General features: G+C 42.0%; 1 protein-coding gene across 1 annotated transcript in view; it reads left to right on the top strand.

Moving 5' to 3' along the window:
• LOC147703006 (serine/threonine-protein kinase 32A-like) overlaps positions 1-16518 on the top strand; it is a 717281-nt gene that overhangs the window by 618220 nt on the left and 82543 nt on the right. The gene's annotated exons all lie outside the window — the stretch shown is intronic.

Consider the following 16518-nt stretch of genomic DNA (forward strand, 5'->3'; position numbering starts at 1 on the left):
CCTTGAGCAAGATTGGTTGTGATATTACTGTGTTGGGTGACTGAGTACGAGTGGTGTTGAACATTGAAGTTGCCAATGGAAGTCCTGCTCTTCACTTGTTATCAGTCCACGTCAGCCATTGACTATCATGACTTTTTCATAGTTTGTCATTGCTTTGATGGACTGTTCATAAAGGTCGCAGCATTTTGTAGGGGGTTACATTGGCCCATTGTGTTCCCTTTAGGTTTGGTAATGAAATAATTATTTTCTTAGAATAGAGCTAATGTGTGATTTATTTGCTGTGCTTGATGCAACGTTGTAAATTCTGGTTCATGACTATATAGTTTAGCAAGTGTTGCTGTGTTGGCTTTGTCCTTCATGAAGGCACAGTCCTGTTCACTAGTAGCTCTTTCAATTTAATTTGCTTTACACTGCTGACACATTAACCTGTTGTTCAATGTACAGGTTTTTTTGTTCACCAAGTAACGATGTGTGTACACACATACGCATTTTTAAAGATGTAACAGATGATCTACTTTGGTATATGTTTCTTTATATTGACCACTGTCAACAATTTGAATATTTTGATCTCTTTTTATCGCTCTCTTCTTGTGTGGCCAGCTTAACTCTGATAATTCAGTCTTTTAGAATAGGTGCTCTTCTCTCAGCTTCCATATTGTTGTCGCTCTTGATGTTGCTTCACTATAGGATTCTTTTTTCTAGGTCAACTTGAGAAATACATGAAGTTGTCCAACCTAATGCAAATACTTCTTGTAAAATAAAGGCATACACATTGACTTTGTCGAAGCTTGATTAGATGGTCAGCCATTGTTCAATACACGTTCTTAGTGTCCAAATATACAGTTAACTCTCTATGACAACACACCCTGTATGCTTTCTAATTCTGATAGGGCCACAATTAGTTTTAATTGTGTTCGTTTTGTACAAAAGGAAGCCCATCTTTTAATTTGGTGAGATGGTCGCGGATGTGGTAAGGATGAGAAGGTGATACACCTTGTGCCAATAAGGAAAATATAATTAATTTGGGAACAGGATGGCCATTAAAGGCAGGTTTTTAGCAGAAATGTCAACGTGTAAATATGTGTTCTTTGGTAGGAGATGTCCTTTTTATGTGCTTGAAGCCAACACTTCTCCTGGAGTAAGGATGATGATTCTGTTCTATCGGCGCAACATTATTTGGCCTCTGTTTTTTGCTGGCTCACTCAGGCGCAGCTAAAATGCAACAAAGATAAGTCTGAGGTCCTCCTATATGGCACTTTCCCTGCTAACGTCAGAGAGAGGTTATGGCCCCCTGGCTTCCCCTTGACAAGTGCAATGGGTAAAGCTGTTAATATTCTGGGGTTCTGGTTCAATGAGAACCTGTCCTTTCTAACCCAGGTCACAAAGTGTTGCTCACCGGTTAGAGGTGGCAGACCCAGAAGCAGAGGTTGACCCGGGACCAGGGTTCAATTCCCGACGCAGCAGGGTACGGAACCAATGTCAGCGGGCTCGATAAATCTCGCCTCGGTGCCTCTCTAACCATGGGTCCCACGCTGCAACTCTGGGCAATAGCTTGCTTAATCCCCACAACGGCCCCCTCACTGCCGGGGATGACTGGCTTCACCTTGGGGATGCCCAATAGGGACCATCTCACAGGGAAAGCCAGGACGGGTTCCCCAGCGGTACACAGCACCAAGAAACCCCAGGGTGAACGTGCGCTCTACAAATTCATACTAACATAACATAACAAAGCTGGTTGGGACCTGCTTTGGCAACTTGAAAGCTTTGAGGAAATTTCTTCCTCTCCTCCCGAAACCTACTAAAGAGACTGTTATTCGTGCCTTGGTTCTGTCCCGCTTGGATTATGCTAACGCACTCTATGTGGGACTAACTGGCTACCTCCTGCATAAACTACAGGTTGTTCAAAATTCGGCGGCCAGACGCTGTTTGGGTTGTCTAGCATGTGTAGCGTGCAAGCTCATTTACGCTCCTTACACTGGCTTCCGGTGGAATCACGTATACAATTTTAAACTTTGGCTATTGCCCACAGTGCACCTTATGGCTCTGGTCCGGCTACCTCCAGAAGAGGTTTACTTTTTATAACCCAAGGAGACAGTTGCGGTCCTCCCTCTCAACTTCTGGTTCAGACCCCTAGGTTTAAACGTCAAAGGCTCGGTGGGAGCTCTTTTGCGCCAAAAGCTACTTTGGCTTGGAATGCTTTGCCCTTGGCGCTACGCAGCATCCAAGATCCTGCTTCATTTAAAAAAAAGTGAAAGACTTTTCTCTTCTAGCACTCCCGGTTTTGTGTCTCCCTCTTTCAAGCACACGCCGGGACACTCTTGGAGTATCTGTGCGCGATATATAATTTCATTTAACATAACAAAACACTTGGTGAGATGAACGTCTCCAGTTTGATTCAGGGATATCTAAAGTGCTCTGAGCTATACCATATCTTTACAACATTTATGTGATACATGATATACACAATTAATCTAAATTTAGCTCTTTCATATAATCAGAGCTAATTTTAAACTTTATCATGGCATCCTGGGCCTGCACTGAGAACCCCTGAATAATCTCTTTTAAAAAATGTACATGTATACATTTAGGGCTACATGGAAGAGAATTACGGTTTATCGATTTAGAGAAATATATTCAGATTTCTGTGGTGTGACAATAGTGTTGGGTAATCTACATGGCACACATACCAGCAGGGTTCCTTAGGTAGGTGGTTGTATGCATTACAGAGCATTCGGGAAGGATTGACATTGTGTAGACACGAAACAGTGCTTCCCTGGGCCAGCACTCTCTGGCAGTATGGGGCAGTAGGCAAAATCCAGATAAGAGTGGAAAGGCATGGTATGTGCCCTTTAGGTTGAAGGGAGCAGGAGCAAAGGACTATAACTCCAAAAGCATTCAACTCACTGAAATGAATAAGATCTGGACCCACCAGAGTGAAGCAAATACAAAATAGGGCCAATAGGGATGCTGCGATGGGAAAAATGGTGTCGATTATAGCCTTGGTTACCCAGGTTGGGTGAGCCCATCCACATAAAGAGACAGTCTTTCTGGGGCTCTCCGTTCGCTGTTCCTTCTCCCGTGCCTCCTTGTGCTAACACAGTCTCTTTAATTCTTCTTGACACTACAATGCTTCTGTGTACTAGAGAGTGTATGCCAGGCTCCTGAAATAGGCAACCTGTTGCATGTAATTATGCATTGTCGATTTCTATGATACTTAGCACATGCAGAGCACTTCTAAGACTGTTTATACCCCTGACAAAGGATTCCCCCACTGATTACTGTATGTTGTAAATCTCGATATTACTTTGTGATGTGTGAAACTTTAAATTGTCTAGGAATGCTAGGAAGAGGCTGTTCCATGGCTGAAGTGGCTGTCTGGATGTGTCACTGCTGCCCTGTGTTCTAGGGCTGCAGTGACACGTGGCACGATGTTTATCATGCTTACACACACCTATCTATACACAGGCAGCACCAATAAGGTGATGTTGTCAATAAAATGGAGTCCGGTGCATGTGCCTTCATGCCATTTACCCACTTTATTTTGTGTCTGTGTCATTCTTTGGTGCTGCGTTGCTTGCACCATGCAGAACACCTAATTGGCAAGTAAGGTGATATCAAAGGCCACACCTGAAGGCCTGCTCAGCGCTGTGAAGCTGCCAAAAAAGCCCGTTCGTGATTCTCCATGGAAGTGCGACCTGCCCGCTGCCGACCCCATGCTGAGGCATCCTATGATTTTCCCTTGTTTGTGGGGGATGGAGTGTAGTGTTTCTCCTCCTTTTAAGCCTGGATAATATATCTCATCTATTCATTTATTATTCAAAAAAGTACGATAAGAAGTGCATTGAGAGAGTGGGATTTGGGTCAGCCCACTTCAGCCATTGACTATCATGAAGTACATGGGCTCTACCCACATTGCAAGAAAAAATCTAATCAGCTCCACAGAGAAGTTCCTGGTGCTCTTCCCTGACCCCACGTGTTCATGACAGCTCACCAGATGCCTGGCACCACCCGAAAGCCCTTCACAGTCCACCGTTTGCAGAATCTCAACCACCTTCAGGGGGTGGCCAACTGTGCAGCACTACTTACACTGCATTATTGCATAGAACATGCAGCTCTGCTTTGGCCCGCCTGTTTTCAAAGAGTTTCCCTATGGCGAGGAAGACCAACTCTCCACATGGAAGAAGTGGAACCCTTCTGCTGTGGTGACCACTCGGTTGTTACATGGTGTGAGGGCTTCTGTAAGACATCAAGGGCTAGATGTAGGTAACTCTAATTTACCGACTCATAAATACCGAATTTTACCGATTCAGTATTTATGAATCGGTAAATTAGAAGGAGGGAGATGTAGCTAATTTTAATTTTTTAATTACCGATTCGTTTACATTCGGTATTTACCGATTCGGTAAATACCGAATCGGTATTGCCCATTGATTCCTGTGGGCTTTGAAGCCCATAGGAATCAATGGGAAATACCGATTCTGTATTTACAGAATCGGTAAATACCGAATCCTGCAAGGTTGCAGGGGGTGTCACTTTGACACCCTCTAGCACCCCAAGTACAGGCTTGTGTGACATGTGGCACACATACATGCCCTAAGGGCATGTCTGTGTGTCACATTGCACAGGTGTGCATGCACAGATGTGCATACACACCTGAATTCGGTATTTTACCACCCAATAGGATTGGGTGGTAAAATACCGACTCTTAAGGACCTGTGGCACTCTTAGTTAAGGGCCTGTGGCACTTTTCGGAGTGTCACCTACATATGGATTTACCGAATCGGTAAATATACCGATTCGGTAAAATATAGGCCCCCTACATCAGAAAACCCTAATACCGGTCGGTAACGGCCGAATTCGGCCATTACCGACCGGTATTAGGGCTCCTACATCTGGCCCCAAGACCTGAACTATTGTCCTAGCACGGATCACACAAAGAAGGGCATGACGAACAGCTGCAAGCAAAGCACACTGATCTCCCTACCTCGCTTGTACTGAGAGCACTAATCAGCTCTATGTGCCCTATTACTTGGCCTCTGAATCAATCACTGCCTCCCTGATGAGGACAAATACTCGGCATGATGCCAAACTAGACTTTCTGACACCTGATGAGGTGTATGAGTCAAACCTTGCCCTACAGTTCCCCTTTCTCTCACCAAGTCTATGTACATGTATTTATATAGTGCAAATCACTGACCGAGGTCGGTATCTAAGCGCTTGCTTAGGGAACCCGTCCTGTAATTCCCCTGTGAGATAACCCCGGCAGGGTATCCACAAGGTGAAAGCCAGGCATCCCGCCGCGAGGGGCCGTTGTGGAGATTAAGCAAGCTATTGCCCAGAGTCGCAGAGTGTGAACCCGTGAGTCGAGAAGGCACCGGAGCGAGAATTATCGAGTCCGTGGAATTTTTATGAGCCCAAGACCCGCCGAGGCGGGGAATTGAACCCTGGTCCAGGGCCGATCTCAGCTTCCGGGTCTGCCGCCTCTAACCCCTGAGCCACACTTCTCCGTCTATCACAGCCACACAGAGGCCTGTTGGCGTAGCTAAGAAGGTACGTGGTCAAGAGCCAGGAAGAAATGAAGAGAAAATCGTGACTCACCTTTACACACTAGTGAACATGAAAGCCACGTATGTTAATGTGGTGAAGAACCTTGCCAAGGATGTGCTGAAAGCCTGGCATAGCTTTTGTAATACCAGGAATAAGCTATATACAAGCACAATAGAACCTATACTCCTAGCTTGCCATAGCAGCTGTCCAAACACATTATTCTGTCTCACATACCATGACGTTCATGCCACGAAGTGCCACCAAAACCTCGCGAAGGCTGCAAATGATCACCCCTTCGCCAACAACTCACAGGTCCACTGGCATACGCAGTCTGTGCTATTACGATCACTTAAATCCCCCTCACACTCAAAACAAGACTTGACGCTACATGGTAGAACCCTAAAAAATCCATAGAGGTAGGCCACCGACTACCACGAAGTTATAAATTCAGGATACAACCGTTAAAATGTAACTTTTCCATCAGCTTCATCTATATCTACAACTTGACCACGTCCGTCATACAGTTTGCTGGACCTGCTACCACAACGAAGGAGAATCGCAACTTTCATAACTTTAATGGCTAATTGAACTGGGGACAACATTCTGGCAGGTCATCCCAGGAAAGCACCAACACCACTTTCTATAGAGCGATGGAATACCTAACTGGAGCCCCAGCAGTACTGCCCCAAGGGTCAAGAAGCATTCTTGACACTTCAAAGCAACAGTCAACCATCAACGTCCAATCTGCTCACTGGTTTGGTGTTCTGCACCTGTCTTCTGTCTGCCTTGACCATGACCCACTACAACCTAAGTGGTCAGTGGGAGTCTTGGCAGTGCCTCATCATGGGCCTTGCAGCAGTCCACATGAGATGCCCACATGCAACCCTAAAACAGCTCGCACACAGTCACATATCAACACTTTCAGGGTGCCTCTTCTCCTTAGAGATGGAACTGGGGCTGCATCACAAATGGATACTGGATTTATAAGTGACCCAGAGAAAGACAGTGATCAGAAGTCAATCATCACAACCAACATGAACATGACTCCATCAGTGCTCTTCATTTAAGGCATGTTTGAACTTTTGGATATTGATTAGGCCTGAGCAGAGTTTGCAGAGGTCCGCTATGTGGAACTCTGCGAAGTGACCACAAACGATGCAGTGGTATGCGAAGTTCCACAAGCGGCAGAGTTCATTAGGTTGCGCCGTTCGCGCTGATTTTTAGCGCCGGGTGTTTGTCCTGCTATGATGTAAAATCAGCTCGAATGGCACAATGCGCAACGGAAGCGGGTGCTACTTCTTTCCACCACTTGAGTAGATGTTCTACTCGAGCAGCAGGTTCCTCAACACAAATGGAAGGTTTCTCAACGCTAGCGGTAGCAAACATCCGCGACCGCTCATTTTGAGAAATCTCACCGGGAGGAAGTCTGGAGTAAGATTTCCCTCACTATTGCTCGCCAATTTAATGTTGGCGAGCGAGGAAAAAACTCTGCTCCATGGAGCAGAGTTTATCGGAACTTGGTGCGCAATACCGGCGGAGTGGGAAAAACTCAGTGAACTCCATGAGTGGAGCAGAATATAACTTGCAGGCCTAATATTGATCACAAACTCTCAAGACTCTCAAAGGCATCAGAATGATAGACCAACTTTGAACTCACCTGGAACCATCCCCCCATGTATGACTCTGAACATCTACATCTGTTTATAACATTCTGGGCACTTTCATCTCAGTGTTATTACCCTCACTCACCATCAGGTTAAATTATGTACTCGAGCAATGAGGCCTTGTTGCAACCAGCATAGTGTGACAAGTTGTCCACTGCTGTTCTGCTGATTGACGCGGACACATAAAGAAACTAGTGTCCTGTTTTGTTTTGCTTTCTCCTGCTGTACTCTTTGACAGGCGTAACCAGCCAATGAACCCTGTGAATACAAAGGAGTTGCGTGCACGTGCACACAGTCCAGGTAACCGTCCCCTGTCCATATGTTTCTTCAGTGCAGAGTGGCCTACACCATGCAGGACCATTGGAATTATACAGTCCTGCTGCCAAAACAATTCAACATAATTATGTGGTTGCAACACTTGCTACATAATCAACCATCTGTAGCATAATTCAAATATTGCAACAAAAAATGTTTCTACCTCAAAAGGATAAATAGTTTCTAAAAAAAAACACCACGTGTGATTCTTTGCAGCTGTTCACCCTATGCAGACGGTAGCTGGTCAGTTTTCAGAAGCAAAACTTATACAAATGAAGTGAGAACTTAGCCCATACGATCCTCATATGTGTTTAAATTACAAAAGAGTGAACCAATACTGCCATTGAAGGTGGCATATTACGTCACGTAATTTGCTTTTTTTGCTGTATAGTTTTAGACAAGTTTAGGCGGCTGGTCGCTGCGGCCTAATTTAATTTTAGAGGGTTTGATTACATAAAGTACCTGAATAAACAAATTACTTTTAAAGAGCATAAATCCCATGGGAGGTGTCTTCTTAGAATCCTCCTGATTAATAATAGAAGAGAAGCTATATTTCAGCCTGGAATGCATGACAGGAATCTTATTTTCTTTGATACATATACCCATAAGGATTTGGTTTGTTTTTTCTCATCACAGTGGATGCGGTAGCATCTTGGACATCATGAGATGTGTGGGAAGAGTCGAAATAAAAAATGCAGCAGGTTGTTTTATATTTAGGCGTAGCTGTTACTGGATTGCTGCAAATTGGACTACTTAACAGGCAGGTGGCTCACACAGTCGGTTCTCAGAGAAGGTCGCTATTAAAAAAGTGCTCCTAGAACATAAAGTGTGAACAGTACAGTCACAATACGGGGCAATGGAATTAGGCGATCCTGCAGCCGAGGCGGTGTCTGAATAATTATGGATTTGCCACACTTACCACATAATCTAACATCTTCTGAATAATTTGCCAATTTTAACAAAAAATGTTTTTTGATCAAAAAGATAAAAATTTACAAAAGCTCTACCACTCATGTTGCTGTGCAGTGGCAGACCTTTTGTGATGTAGAAGCAGGTCACTTTTCAGTTGCTGATTGCTTTATTTAGGTGTTAATCTGATACCAATGAGGTGAAAACTTTGCCCATAAAGGGCCTGATTAAGACTTTGGTGGTGTGGTGCCGGGTCCGCCCTGCCGACGCATTGCCAAATCCATGGTTGGGCCGCCTGCCGGATTAGGAGTTTCCTCCTGTTTGGCAGGGTTTTTTCACATTCCCCTCCAAAAATGGCCACCACAATGGAAACGCCAAAACAGTTCCTGTACAGCGTGGACTAAAAAGTCCATGCCGTGCAGGAACTGGTGTGCATGCACACAGAGGAGGACAAGTTGTGTTCCCCTGTGTGCATCCACATGGCTAGAGGCACCAGAGGGCCCTGTAGGTCTCCCTTTGTTTTGGCTCTACCAGGTTTTTCATGGAGGAGGAACCGCCATGAAAACCCTGGGGAATAGTAAACTCCCAATATGCTTGGCGGGACCGTGGTGGTCCAGCCCAGCATATTGATGCCTCTACACCGCCACAACACCGCCAGGGAACTGCGGTTCCCTGGCGGCTGCAGTGCGGCAATGGCAGTCCAACTGCCTTTATTGTAATAGGGCGGTCGGGAGACCACCACCACCCCGCCTCCATGAGTCTGGCGGTCGGTGGACTGCCAGACTCAATATTAAGCCCATTGTGTTAATTTGCCTTTTCTTGCTGCATAATTTAATCAAATCTGCCGCATAATTTGTCCTTCCCCGCTGCGTAACTTCAGTAATCTTGTTAAAATTCATAATTTGGATTATTGGCCAAAAAATGACATGCGAGTATCTGTATGGAGGGAAGCTTTTGCTGCCTGCTACTGACAAACATACAACATAATCCTGTGAACGCCTTGTTGCCCTTTTTGCTCTATAGCACCCTCTGATCCCTCCTCATGTACTTGTTGTCCACACAGGTTTGAGCACTGTTTGATTATGGAGAGTAGCAAGATGAAAAGTACGTCCCTATTATGGTGAATGACATTGTAATAAGCTTGTAACTGAGATTACACCCAGAGAATAGCCCACTAGGGCGGAACTACATTATAGTCTATGGCTGGCGAGCACCATTTATCTGCAGTCTTGCTGGTAGGAAGTAGATTATTCCTTGGAAAGGCGAAGTAGAGTCGAGGTATAGTACCCGTTAGGGACCAACAATCTGACCCATAAATTGGTTGTAATATAGCTGGTCGTACCAATTGGAGACATTAATTTTGGTGGTACAACTCACATTACGTACTATGGATGCGACTCAGATCTGGTATATTAAGCTTTAATTACAAACTGAACATATATGCCATTTAAATGCATGATAACTACATTATAGAACTACATGTAAATATGTGACTGCGCAATGTTGAAAAATGACTGGACAATAATTCAGCTAACTATAACTTGCACCCGCAATGCACTGCTGATGATGTCATATATTACATCACTCATGACATGGTCAGTGACATCACTCATGACATCACTGATGACATCTCAAATGACATCACTGATGACATCATCCTTGCGATAGAGTGGCAGACCTCCTCTCACCCTAATATAACTTTTGATACACACATAAAAAAAAGAAACTAAAATTTTCAAAACAATGGACATACCAATACCAGTTACAACAACCTATTAAGTAATTCTAAGATCTACATACACATCCACACATTCCCCATCAGTCCTATATAGTCACTCATACATGTACTCACTCGTCATATGTACTCATACACCTATACATCCTGTTACACACAGCCACTCATCCATGGAGTTCCTCACACACATAGACACTAATGCTAATAAAGAATCAAACATCCATTTACTTGCCTATACAGTTATACACACACCACCACACTTACTTCAACAGAAACTTACACATACTTACTCTTTTGAACAATCACTTATAGAAATACATACTTATTCATACAGAAACTCTTCCAATATCTCACTCTCACATATACTCACTTATATACACCAATACTCACATATACTAGTTTAAAACATATGTAGTTACTTATAAAGACACTATTAAGACAGTCATTCACTCACTAGCACACCCACACACACACTCATCCACCCATACAGTCCTGCACACATACTGTCTTCAACACATATAAATAGTGACTCACTCATTCATGCATGTATGCACTAAGTAATACCCCCCACTGAACCATACAGAGACTCAGACACTCATACTGATACTCGAAAAAGCAAGTAATAACCCATATAGACACTCATGTAGCTACTCACCAACCCATGAAGCCACTTATACACAAAGTGAGAGATTGATACAGATATTTACATATTTCAACATTACTCACTAACCCATGTATTCACTAAGATATACTTAATCAGTTAGTTATACAATCAATTTTTCATTAAAAATATCATCCATTTAGACACTTATATACCCATTTATTCTTCCATCGACCTTGAGATATACATATATAAAACAAATTAAATTTTCAGAAAAACACACATTCACTGGATGATGTCATCAGTGATGTCACTGACCATGTCATGAGTGATGTAATATGTGACGTCATAAGCAGTGCATTGCGGGCGCGCAAATTATAGTTAGCTGAACTAACTACAATGGAGGAATGTCTATGGTTTTGTACGAGTGAAATGCCCAGCTAACTATAACGCCCCTGAAACCTATGTTTTTTTCAGTGAATATATATATATTCAAAAAACTTCAACATTCATCTAAATGCAGAAAGGAAAGCACGCAGGTCTCCCATTTCCACAGTGGTTTATTACAGACCCCCTACCCCTCCAACAGACGCGTTTTGCCTCACGGCTTCGTCAGTGTTGGCGTTGTGCATACAATTCGACCATTTTATTCCGCGAAGCCTCACGGAATCTCAGTGAACATTAGACAATGAAAATGGACTACAATATTCATTGCCACTGTGGCGGCCTTCCTAAAACTTGTTTTTTTTCGGGGAATTTGCTCATAAAAACGGTCAAACATTAAATAAAGTGCAGGTGCAATACGTGAAAATAAAAGCCAATTCATAAGGGGAACAGAAACAAAATACTGAATCAAATATAATGTTTTTGATACTAAAGTTAACTATTCCTTGCAGCAACAGTACTAATCCCATGGGTACTCTTATTTACATTCTATCCTGCATGTAAAGCTATACTCCATCATAAATCCAAGCTCAATGCCTGATATTAAATTCAAGTGTGTGTATCACATGTATCCTAGATCTATACCCTTATGGTGTGTCTCGCCTTGTATGGGCTTTCTCCCGTGTTGATTTAAATAAAGGAGAGAAATTTATATTAATAACATCTGTGGATCAGATGTCGCGGTCCTATAGGGAAAAGGGAAAGTGAACAGACATGTGTTGTTACTACTTGTTCCTTACATTCTTTTTTTATAAGTATCACTTCCCCATCCCTTTCCAGCAATCTCATCCCATTAAAGCCCATTATAGATGGATCCATAACTCTTCATCATTGTTTAGCCCTATAGAGGCCTTAGTTTGAAGATCAATGATGTACTTTGATTCTAACATTCTCAGAGCTTTCACACGGTCTCCTCCTCTCTCTTTTCTGTCTACTTGATCCAGACAGAAGAATGTTAGAAGGTCCCTGTCACTTTTATGGTGTGTTTCAAAGTGCCGCCCCATGGGGTATGTCTTATCCCGATTTGTTATGCCGCACATGTGCTCTAGTACATGTTTTTTTGTTGGATGGATAGTACTCCCGATGTACAGCTTGGAGCATGGACACTCTAAGCAATACACCGTGAAGTCATAGTTGCAATTAAGAATTTTAATATTTCTCTTGTGGAACGTGGATCATCAGGCCTCCCCTTGTAGCTGAATCTTTTTTTGCTGTGTTTGCAGGCCTTACAACGGAGGCAAGGATAAAAACCCTTTATGGTTTTCATGGCTGGATTTTTAACATGGTTTTCAAATTGGCTGTGGACAAGGTGATCGCCCAGTGACTGACAGCGTCTATGTTATTGAAGGGTGTGCTGGTAGAACTTTTCTTAAGGTGGTGTCTGTCTTTAGAATATGCCAGTTTTTACTAAACACATGCACTAGCTCCCCTGATCTTACATTAAAATTGGTAATAATTTGTGTGGGGCCTTCTGCTTTCTGTTTGACTTTACCCACCAATAATTCTTTCCTCTCTATTTTTTCTACCCTTTCTGCAGCGTCATTAAGGATTACATTTGAGTATCCTCTTTCCTGAAATCTTGTTACAGCTTCATCTTTTGCTTTCTTGAAGTCCCCTCTGTCCGAGCAATTGCGCTTAAGGCGGAGGAGTTCTCGGAAAGGTATATTTCGTACCAGGCTCTTGGGACGATGGCTCGCTGCATGTAACACAGCATTACCCGCTGTGGGTTTTCTATAAAGCCGTGTTTGTAAGGCGTTTTCTGTCACGTAGACCTCTAAATCTAAGTAGTTCACGAGGCCTCACTTATGGTGCTAGTGAATCTCAAATTGAACTCATTGTCGTTTAGCGTGGCGACATATTCCTCAGCAGAGGCCCGGTCACCACGCCAAACGACAAATATACCTTGCCCACATCATGATTTTTTACATCCAACATTCGTTGGCCTCGACCCAGGCCACGTGCTTCTCCCACCAGCCCACAAAGAGATTCGCGTAGCTGGGGGAGAAGCACGTGCCCATTGCCGTCCCACTTGTCTGCCTGTACAGTGTCCTCGAGAACAGAAATAATTTGTTCTCAAGACAGAACTCAATCATTGTCATGAGCATTCAATTGTGTTGGTGGAATTTCAAAGGTTTGCTGTTCAGAAACCAGCTTACGGTTGATATGCCATCCTTGTGGCCTATACATGTATATAGATTTGTGACATCTAGAGTTATTAAAAGCATGTCAGGTTCCCATGTGATGTTGTTAATCAGCCTTAAAAAAAATCCTGAGTATCCCTCACATAAGATGATAAATCTCTCATGAATGGTGCCAAATAGTTATCTATGAATCTGGATGTATTCTCCAGGAGACTGACAATTGACGAGACAATAGGCCTCCCCTTAGGTTTTTTGAGATCTTAATGAATCTTTGGAAGATGGTAGAAGGTAGGGATGACTGGTGCTTCACATCGTAGGAATTCAAATTCATCTTTATTAAGCATCCCTTGACCCTTCCAAAAGATTTTGATACTCCATAGTACATTTTACATATTCTGTCCTCTATATTGTCTCATAGCAGTCTCTGTTTGTTAGTTGTCTCATTGTCTCTTGTTTATATTGTTCCTTATTGAACACCACCACATTTCCTCCTTTATCTGAAGGTTTTATTTTGATATTGGAGTCACATTTGAGGGATTTGATCGCTTCCTATTCTTTTCATGTGATGTTAGAATTTTTTATATCATTTTTTATTGATTTTTGTGCCCGTTTCTGTAACTCCATCAAGACAGCTTCATTGAAAACATCCACAGCATCATGGGGAGTTTGAGGTAGGATCTTAGATTTCCTCTTGAGGTTGCTCTGATCCCTTTGTTGCGGAACTCCTGCTGCTTCTAGGTCCTCAATGGAATTAGGAATTTCATCTGCCTGTGCCAATGATTGTAAAGTCATGAATGTTTCAAAATCATTATCTGATAGTTCATCATTGTTGTCATCTGCTTCATCTCTTGTGGTGTGGTCATTTCTGGGATTAAGTGAAAAGACTTTTGGGAATTTGAGCTTTATTACATATTTAAATAGGTACATTCTTGTCTGGACCAGGTCGAATTTTGCTGTTGGGCAGAATGTCAAGCCTCTTTTCAGGACTTTTTCTTCATCGGAAATAAAAAAACAAAAAACTAAAAAAAAATATATATATATATATATATATATATTTATATATATATTCACTGAAAAAACCATAGGTTATAGACCATATATAGTTAGGAATTCGCATTTACAAAACCTTATTTTACTCACACAAAACCATTGAAATTCCATATATAGTTAGTTGCACTAACTATATATCGCGCACCCGCAATCCACTGCTGATGATGTCACATATTACATCATTCATGACATGGTCAGTGACATCACTGATGACATCACTGATGACATCTCAAATGACATCACTGATGACATCTCAAATGACATCACTGATGACATCACTGATGACATCTCATTTGACATTACTGATCACATCACTGATGATATCATTCATGTGATAATACGATGAACCTCTTCAGACTCTAATATAACCTTAGATACAATCAGTGTAAACAGACACTCACAGACTGTCACTCATCCATGGAGTTACTCACACACCTAGTCAGTCATGCAAAGAATCAATCACACCTCCATTTCCTCAACTATACAGTTATACAAACTTTACTTATTCAAACATATACTAACACATATTTACTCTCTTATACAATCCCTGATACAAGTTCACAATGATCCATACAGCCACTCACACATTCACTGGCTCTTATGCACAGTTATTTATATATGTCAACTCTCACATGTATTGTGTTTTACATATGTACTTACTTTGACATGTAGCACTGAGATATCCATTCACTCACCAATACACTCATGCACACAGTCAACCGCCCATACAGCTGTTTCCACATGCACTTTTGAAACCATACATCTAGTGAATCGACTGCTCACACATCTATGCACAGAGTCATACACCTCCCAGCCACCCACACACACACTCAGTCTCCCATACAAATACTTGGGCAACCAATCAATAACCCATATAGTTACTCATATAGCTACTTATCAACACCTGCAACAGTTTACAGAACAACAGACATAATGATGCACAAATTAAGACAGTTTAGTCACTAACCCATGCACTCAGTGAGACACATTTAATCACTCACTCATACAGTCAGTCATGCACCTACTAAATCCTTCATCCAGACACTTATACATCCACTCATTCTTCAATATGTAAGACATATTTTAACTTTACAGAAACATAGAGTCACTGGATGTTGTCATCAGTGATGTCATCAGTGATGTCGATGTCATCAGTGATGTCATCAGTGATGTCACTGACCATGTCATGAATGATGTAATATGTGACATCATCAGCAGTGGATTGCGGGTGCGCGATATATAGTTAGTGCAACTAACTATATATGGAATTTCAATGGTTTTGTGTGAGTAAAATAAGGTTTTGTAAATGCGAATTCCTAACTATATATGGTCTATAACCTATGGTTTTTTCAGTGAATTTCAAGGTTTTGTAAATGCTAATTCCTAACTATATATGGTCTTTAACCTATGGTTTTTTCAGTGAATTTTCAAGGTTTTGTAAATGCTAATTCCTAACTATATATGGTCTATAACCTATGGTTTTTTCAGTGAATATATATATATACATACATTTATAAACATATATCATCTGTATATCTATATAAATACAAACATAAATGCATGCATGCATATACTTATATGCATACAGATGCATGTTATTTACATGAAAGTTGAAAAAACACTAATAAAAGCAAAGCTAAAAAGCCACCTCATTACAAACAGAATGGCTTTAACTTAAACGAGGGCGAGATCTATTGCATTTTCAATGCTTGTTTACTTTGGTTCCATCAAGAAGGCATTCAGATGTGTCACACATTTGCCATAAATTCTGAATGTTAGCACTCTAGTTGCACATTAGATCACTGTAGTAAAGGTACTGCTCACCAGGGACGTCTGCTGCTGGTATTGAAAGTGCATGTTTCAGTCTGCATGTCAGAATTTTTTTAATCAAATAGAAGAGGATTTGAGAAGTCACTCAAAATGATCCCTAATTTTTCTTTCTGAAGCACTAATCATACTTTCTATGGCAAAATTAACCCCCTCATGTTGTTCCTTTTTAAATTGAGTGTTTTCAGACTTACCACTTCATTCCAATCAAGATGGCTTCTGGTGTGCCATACTTTTGTCATAAGTAAGACTGTTAGCGCTCTAGTTGTTCTTTAGAACACTCTG

This window comes from Lissotriton vulgaris, chromosome 7 (assembly GCF_964263255.1).
Source record: "Lissotriton vulgaris chromosome 7, aLisVul1.2, whole genome shotgun sequence".
NCBI lineage: Eukaryota > Metazoa > Chordata > Amphibia > Caudata > Salamandridae > Lissotriton > Lissotriton vulgaris.